This window comes from Triticum dicoccoides, chromosome 2B, assembly GCF_002162155.2.
Source record: "Triticum dicoccoides isolate Atlit2015 ecotype Zavitan chromosome 2B, WEW_v2.0, whole genome shotgun sequence".
NCBI classification, from domain to species: domain Eukaryota; kingdom Viridiplantae; phylum Streptophyta; class Magnoliopsida; order Poales; family Poaceae; genus Triticum; species Triticum dicoccoides.
In genome coordinates, this window is record NC_041383.1 from 581,964,366 (window position 1) to 581,970,796 (window position 6,431).

Genomic DNA, 6,431 nt, shown 5'->3' on the forward strand with positions numbered 1-6,431 from the left:
GCGATATAAAATCAACCAATCATCTCCATAGTGGACTGGAAGAGTACGAAACACGGCAGCCCAGTGTAGTTACATCATACTAGTACATGGCTAACCCACGCTATCACCATATTTCTTGGCTTCAATGCAACAACTATCTCTAGTAATCCAGCAGCCTGTATCGCTTCTCCCTCCTCGTCTCTATCAAAGTGCGGCGGGCTGGAGTTTTTGCCGTCTATTGAGGTCGGTTAACTCATCACATGTTAGCGACATGCCAAGAGCATTCTAAAAAATTTCCTTTCACGTTCCATTTTGAAAAAGAAAAAAAATCCTTTCACGTACGAATTTGACTGTATGCTTTGAGCAACTTGCATGTCCTATACTGCTCCTGTTTGATACTCTAACTTAGCTAGAGGTTAGACTAACTCATGACTAACCCTGAACTAACTGTAGCCAAAGAGGTGTTTGGGTGATAGGGTTAAATTGACAATAAATGCACTTGATGGAGAGAGAAAAGTGTTTTTTCAGTGGTCCCAATGAGAACTATCTCCAGTTAGCACCTCTTGAGTGGGATAGTTTTTTTTTGGTGGGTTCGGTGCAACTTGCTCTAATTTAAACCCTCATGCTTGGATACTTTAGAGCTATTTGAGCCCCAACTAGCTCAAACTAACTCTAACCCATGGATCCAAATAGAGCCTATGGCCAGTCTCGACGCGGAGTAGTCGCATGCACCGGGAAGCGGCGCTCTCTCGGTCGTCGCGCTACTTCAAAGCCGGTGCCAGTGAGAGGTCGCTCCGCTCTGGTCGGGCATTAATGCGGCACCGACACTCCAGGGTGACGCTGACCGTTTCACGCGGGAAGCGCACGCTAGCAAGGGAGTACATGTTTTGAAACGTTTTAGGTGTAGTACTGGTAGTTTGCAAAACTACTCAATTATTGCACTTAGTTTCCTAAGAAATTGTGGTAAAAAATGTTACTCCACAACCTGCTTCCCTTCTCCTTCCTCTTCCACCGCCCGCGCATGTCCGTGGGAAGCGGCCGTTCAACCCTTATATAGGAGTGCTAGCACAAAAAGATGCATGCATGACCACTAAAATTTCCATATTAAAGCGCCGCACCGTTGGGAGTATGGCGTATGTTGTTACCTTTGGCCGGGCCATGGCTACTGGGCGATGGCGACAAGAGAAGAGGCGGCGGGAGGGGAATGAATGCAGCTACTATTTGGGTTCGCCTTCCGACTTAAATAAATGCGCAGCATCACGTGTACCCACGGGTGCACAAATTGTAACATACGTGTCTGCTTAAGTGGGCGTCACGTAACTGGTGTGTGTGTGTGTGTGTGAGAGAGAGATTCTGAGAGACAAAGTGCGTGTGTGCGACTCTACTCTTCAGACATGTACTCAACCTTTTGCATCGGGATATAGGTATAATAGTATTTACTTTAGCTAGTGATTTACGTGGCCATGTTAACGTGGTTGTGTCAAAAAAAATGTCACTTCCTACTCGTGTTTTGCGTTATATAATTACAAGCAAGATTCTCGTGCATTGCATGGAACATCAATATTCATTTTTTTACAAAACACCTGTTGTGATTGACCCATGCAGGAGTAATCCCATGTGTAAAAACTAATGATATCTCAAGAATTTTATCGGAAAACTGGTATCTCGAGAATGTCATTGAAAAAATGAAAGATGAGAGATAAAGCGAGGAGGAGTGGAGCGTGGTTGTCGGTGTCAAAACCGGCGGATCTCGGGTAGGGGGTCCCGAACTGTGCGTCTAGGCGGATGGTAATAGGAGACAAGGGACACGATGTTTTACCCAGGTTCGGGCCCTCTTGATGGAGGTAAAACCCTACGTCCTGCTTGATTAATATCGATGATGTGTGTTATAAGAGTAGATCTACCACGAGATCAAGGAGGCTAAACCCTAGAAGCTAGCCTATGGTATGATTGTTGTTTGTCCTATGGACTAAAGCCATCCGGTTTATATAGACACCGGAGAGGGCTAGGGTTACACAGAGTCGGTTACAATGGTAGGAGATCTACATATCCGTATCGCCAAGCTTGCCTTCCACGCCAAGGAAAGTCCCATCCGGACACGGGACGAAGTCTTCAATCTTGTATCTTCATAGTCTTGGAGTCTGGCCGATCATGATAGTTCGGCTATCCGGACACCCCCCTAGTCCGGAACTTCCTCAGTAGCCCCTGAACCAGACTTCAATGACGACGAGTCCGGCATGCATGTTGTTTTCGGCATTGCAAGGCGGGTTCTTCCTCCAGGATAGTGTCCGGCTCTGCAAAAATAAATTCCACGTACCACCGTAGAGAGGATAATATTACACAAGTTCAATCTGCTGATGTATTTTGTGGTGTGGCGTCACACCATTACCAAGCCTTTACTCGAATTGTTTTTATTGTATCACCTCAGCGCATTTAGCGAGGTAGTTTCCTTAGCACGTCTTGTCGAAGCAGAGATCGTGTTCCCCTTATTCTGGGATTCCCATCAATACGGACGTGGGTAACCCAACCGCGCCATTGATTGTGACGCTTGGGAGATAAGAGAGTTTTACCAGGCCGGTGGGGACACATGTTTTTGTCCGCCCATATAAGGGGATAAAGATCCAACCCTTTTACCTATGCCTTCTTCCTCCTTGGCTTATCCATCTCCGCGAACTCGAGCTCCAGCGCCCAAGTTCGCACTTCTCACGTCAACCTTCTCCAACTATGTCCGGAGCGGGAGGCAAGTGGATGGCCTCCTCCGTCACGGAGGGGCAGATCCATAAGTTGTGCGACGCCGGATATTTGTCCAGCGACATCGCGCACCGGCTCCCCGACGAGGGAGAGCTCATCCCCACCCCCAGGCCCCATGAGAGGGTAGTATTTCTTCCCCATTTCCTCCGCGGACTGGGGTTCCCATTTCATCCCTTTGACTGGGGGCTCATGTTCTACTACGGCCTAGATTTCCATGATCTGGCCCCGAATTTCATCCTCAACATCTCGGCGTTTATCGTCGTGTGCGAGGCCTTCCTCTACATCCAGCCCCACTTCGGCTTGTGGCTCAAGACCTTCAGTGTCAAGCCGAAGGTTGTGAAGGGCAGCCAAGCGGAGTGCGGAGGCGCCATGGTGGGCAGGATGTCCCATGTTACATGGCTGGAGGGCACTTTTGTGGAAACCATCAAAGGGTGGCAATTGGGGTGGTTCTACATCACCGAGCCGCGTGACCCTCATTGGGCAGCGGCCCCTGAATTTAGATCCGGCATCCCTACACAGCTCACCTCCTGGAAAGAGAGTGGCCGGATCTGGGACGATTCGGAGGAGCTGACCGAACTCCAAGCCTGCATCCAAAAGCTGGTGGACAATAAGCTCAAGCTTGTCAACGTAGTCCAGGTCATGCTCATCCGCCGGATTCTCCCGTGCCAACGACGGGGCTTCAACATGTGGGAGTTCGATCCGGCGCAGCACCAGACCCTGAGCGGGCTCTTCGACACTACGTACAAAGATGTCTGGAAGGTGCTGTTCAAAGGCGCCGAGGCTCCCGCATCCGCTACTGAAGATCGCGGATTCCGCTCGCAGCGTCCAGCTGACGAGGTAAGTGATTTTGCCATTTGTTTTCCATAGTTTGACTCTATGCGGGATCTAAACTCCCTTTACCTTTGACAGGACTGGCTGGCGAAGGCCGAACGGACTATCTGTCCGGCCCCATTACCAGAGGATCCAGCGGACGCCCGCCTAACTGGGCTGCTGCCTCTGGCACCCCACGTGGTGCCGGAGAATAAGGCCAAGAAGAAGGCCACGGGGACTCGGAAGAGTTCCCGTTTTCAGGTGCTATCGGATGATGAATCCGAGGCCGACTTCTCCCACCAAGGCGAGGAGGAGAAGAAGAAAGCCTCTCCCCCAGCGGGGGGAGGGAAGAAAAGGAAGGCCTCCCCAACAGGGGAGGCCGAAGGGTCCAAGAAGGGAAAAACTCTTCCCCCGGACTGCTCTGCCAATGCCAGTGACGACGACGAGGACTGGCCTCCAAGGGCCAAGCCCCTGGCGAGATCGTAAGTATCCGGACTCCCGAATAACTTCAAGGTTTTTCTTTTCCACCACATAATGTCTTTCTAATGCCGCATGCAACCCTACAGTCCGCCTAAGGATGATCTTCCCGCTTCGTCGAGCGGGTCCTTAGGTGCGTCGGATATGGATTCTCTTCCGACGGCCTCCACCCTCCGTGATGCGGATGATGCCGAGGTGGGATCCCAGGAAGGGACCCACCAGGAGGAGAAGGCCCCGAGGGTGTCACAGGAGAACCTCCCAGACTTTGCACTGGACTCGGCCCCGGAACCCACAGTGGCTCCGGAGTCCGGAGGGCGACCCCTTCGTAAGAAGGGCAAGACCGTGACGCCGGCAGCCTCCGTCCAACCGGAGGCGCCGGATAACTTGCTGGAGGCGCTCAACGGCGCCTCCATCGAAGAGGAACACTGCACTGTTATGAGTGCGGTGATTCAAAAGGTTCAGCTCGCCAAGAGTGGGCTGACCGAAGCCTGCAGCAGCCTTCTAATAGGCTTTGAGGTAAGAATTTTGATGTATGTAAAATAGTACCGCATAGACAGTATCCCCTGATGCTCGGTTCGGTGTTCGGAAAGAAAAGCCGGACTGAGGATCTAAAAAGATATACGCAGGAGTCATAAAAAATATGTCAATATGGGATTGCAGGCTGTGGTGCTGACCTCTGCCGCACTGACTACGGAGGTCAATACTTTGAAGGAAAACCTCGAGCGGTCCGAGGACGAGCTCGGTCGTGCCAAGAACCAGCTCGAGGACAAGGAAGGTGAGTAACACCTTATTAAAATTGTACCTTACAGAAAAGGATTTTGGTTGCAAAAAGAATTACAAGGATAACTGGGTATTGCAGGGGCCACTAACGAGGTAGCGACCCTGAAAGAGGCGGTGGCCGCGGGCGAACGCAATCCGGCCGCAGAATGCACCGAGCGAGAGAAGCAGGAGGCGCGGGTGGCGGAGGTATAGCAAGAGCTCCAGGATCTCGTGAAAAAACACGAGAGCCTGGAGCATGACTCGAAGACTCGAGAGTCTGAGCATGCAACGGCTCTTGAGAGTGCCAAAGCCGCTAAGGCCGAAGCCTACAAGGCCCTCCAGGAGATTGAGGCAGTGAAGAATATAGCAGCGGGTAAGGCATTTTTCATGCAAAGTAAGCATGTGAGTGTTAATTACCTGTTGCTTACTCGAATTCGGAGCTCTCCAGGAGCATTCGCAGATCTTCCTCGCAGCGTGTCCGATGCTACCGCATTCTACCGGGCCAAGGAGGGGAGCTCGACGGAGAAGGTCTTCTGGTCTCAGTATGCTGAGGCCGGACATCCGGTGCCCCTTAGCGACCAGCTGAAGCAGCCGGTCGAGCTCCACAAGGCGGCCGAATAGGCCATGAAGGGCCTCATAGTTTGGCTGTGGCCTAAGGAGGCCATGCCTGGGAGCTACTTCGGCCTGGTGCGGCGGCTGGTGGATGCGTGCCCGTGGGTTGAAGTCATCAAGCACTCCGCCTGTATTGAGGGTGCCCGTCGGGCCCTTGCCCGCACAAAGGTGCACTGGGGCAAGATGGATGCCCAGAAGCTTGTGACGGACCCGCCACCAGAGGGCAAGGAGCATCGCACGCCCGAGATGTATTATAAGAATGTGCTGAAGGGCGCCCGCACTATTGCGGGGGAGTGCTCCAAAGATGTAATTTTTGAGTAGACTCGCATTTTGTTATCCTATGCGCTGAAAACTTAGTTCATATGCGCTAAGCAACGCTTGTTAATTTAAAATATTACCTTCTGTGCGGCTGTTTATCAAATCTGAGAGATGGCAAGTCGTCGGCTTCAGCCCCCATGCCACGAGTGCTGGGGTGTTCGGGATAAACTTGAGCACTCTTGTTCCCATTTTTGGGTCCATCTAGGGAGACGCTCAACACAGCGAACAAGGCAACCGGACTTATAATGCCTGAACACTCTCACTTAGCCATAGAATTCTATAATTTTAAATTTCGGCGAAGCCCCTAGTCTTCGGAAGGCCGAATTTGGGGCGCTATCCACGCCTGGGCCGGACAAGATCCGGCTCCTCTTTCTAAGCGGCATAAGTCTTTAAGGAGTCGCAAAAAACCTCTTCGAACAGCGACCGACTCTCGCCTCATCATGACGGTCAGTTTTAGCTTTCTCCACTGAGGCGTTAACCCAGCTCAACTAGGGCACAATCACAGTGGTTCTCCCAGTGCTACCTTAGCCGATACAACGGAACGTAAGGTACCAAAACATGGGAGCCAGCCAAACCCAACTATTGACCCAAGACATGATTCGGAGCCGATGCATATAGTGCTATAAGTTCGGGGTGCCGCACTTGTGAAAGTGTTTGGACTTATCACACCATGATGCGGGAAACATAAGCCCCTGGTGTATTTTAGCCGTACCAAAGAGTACGGA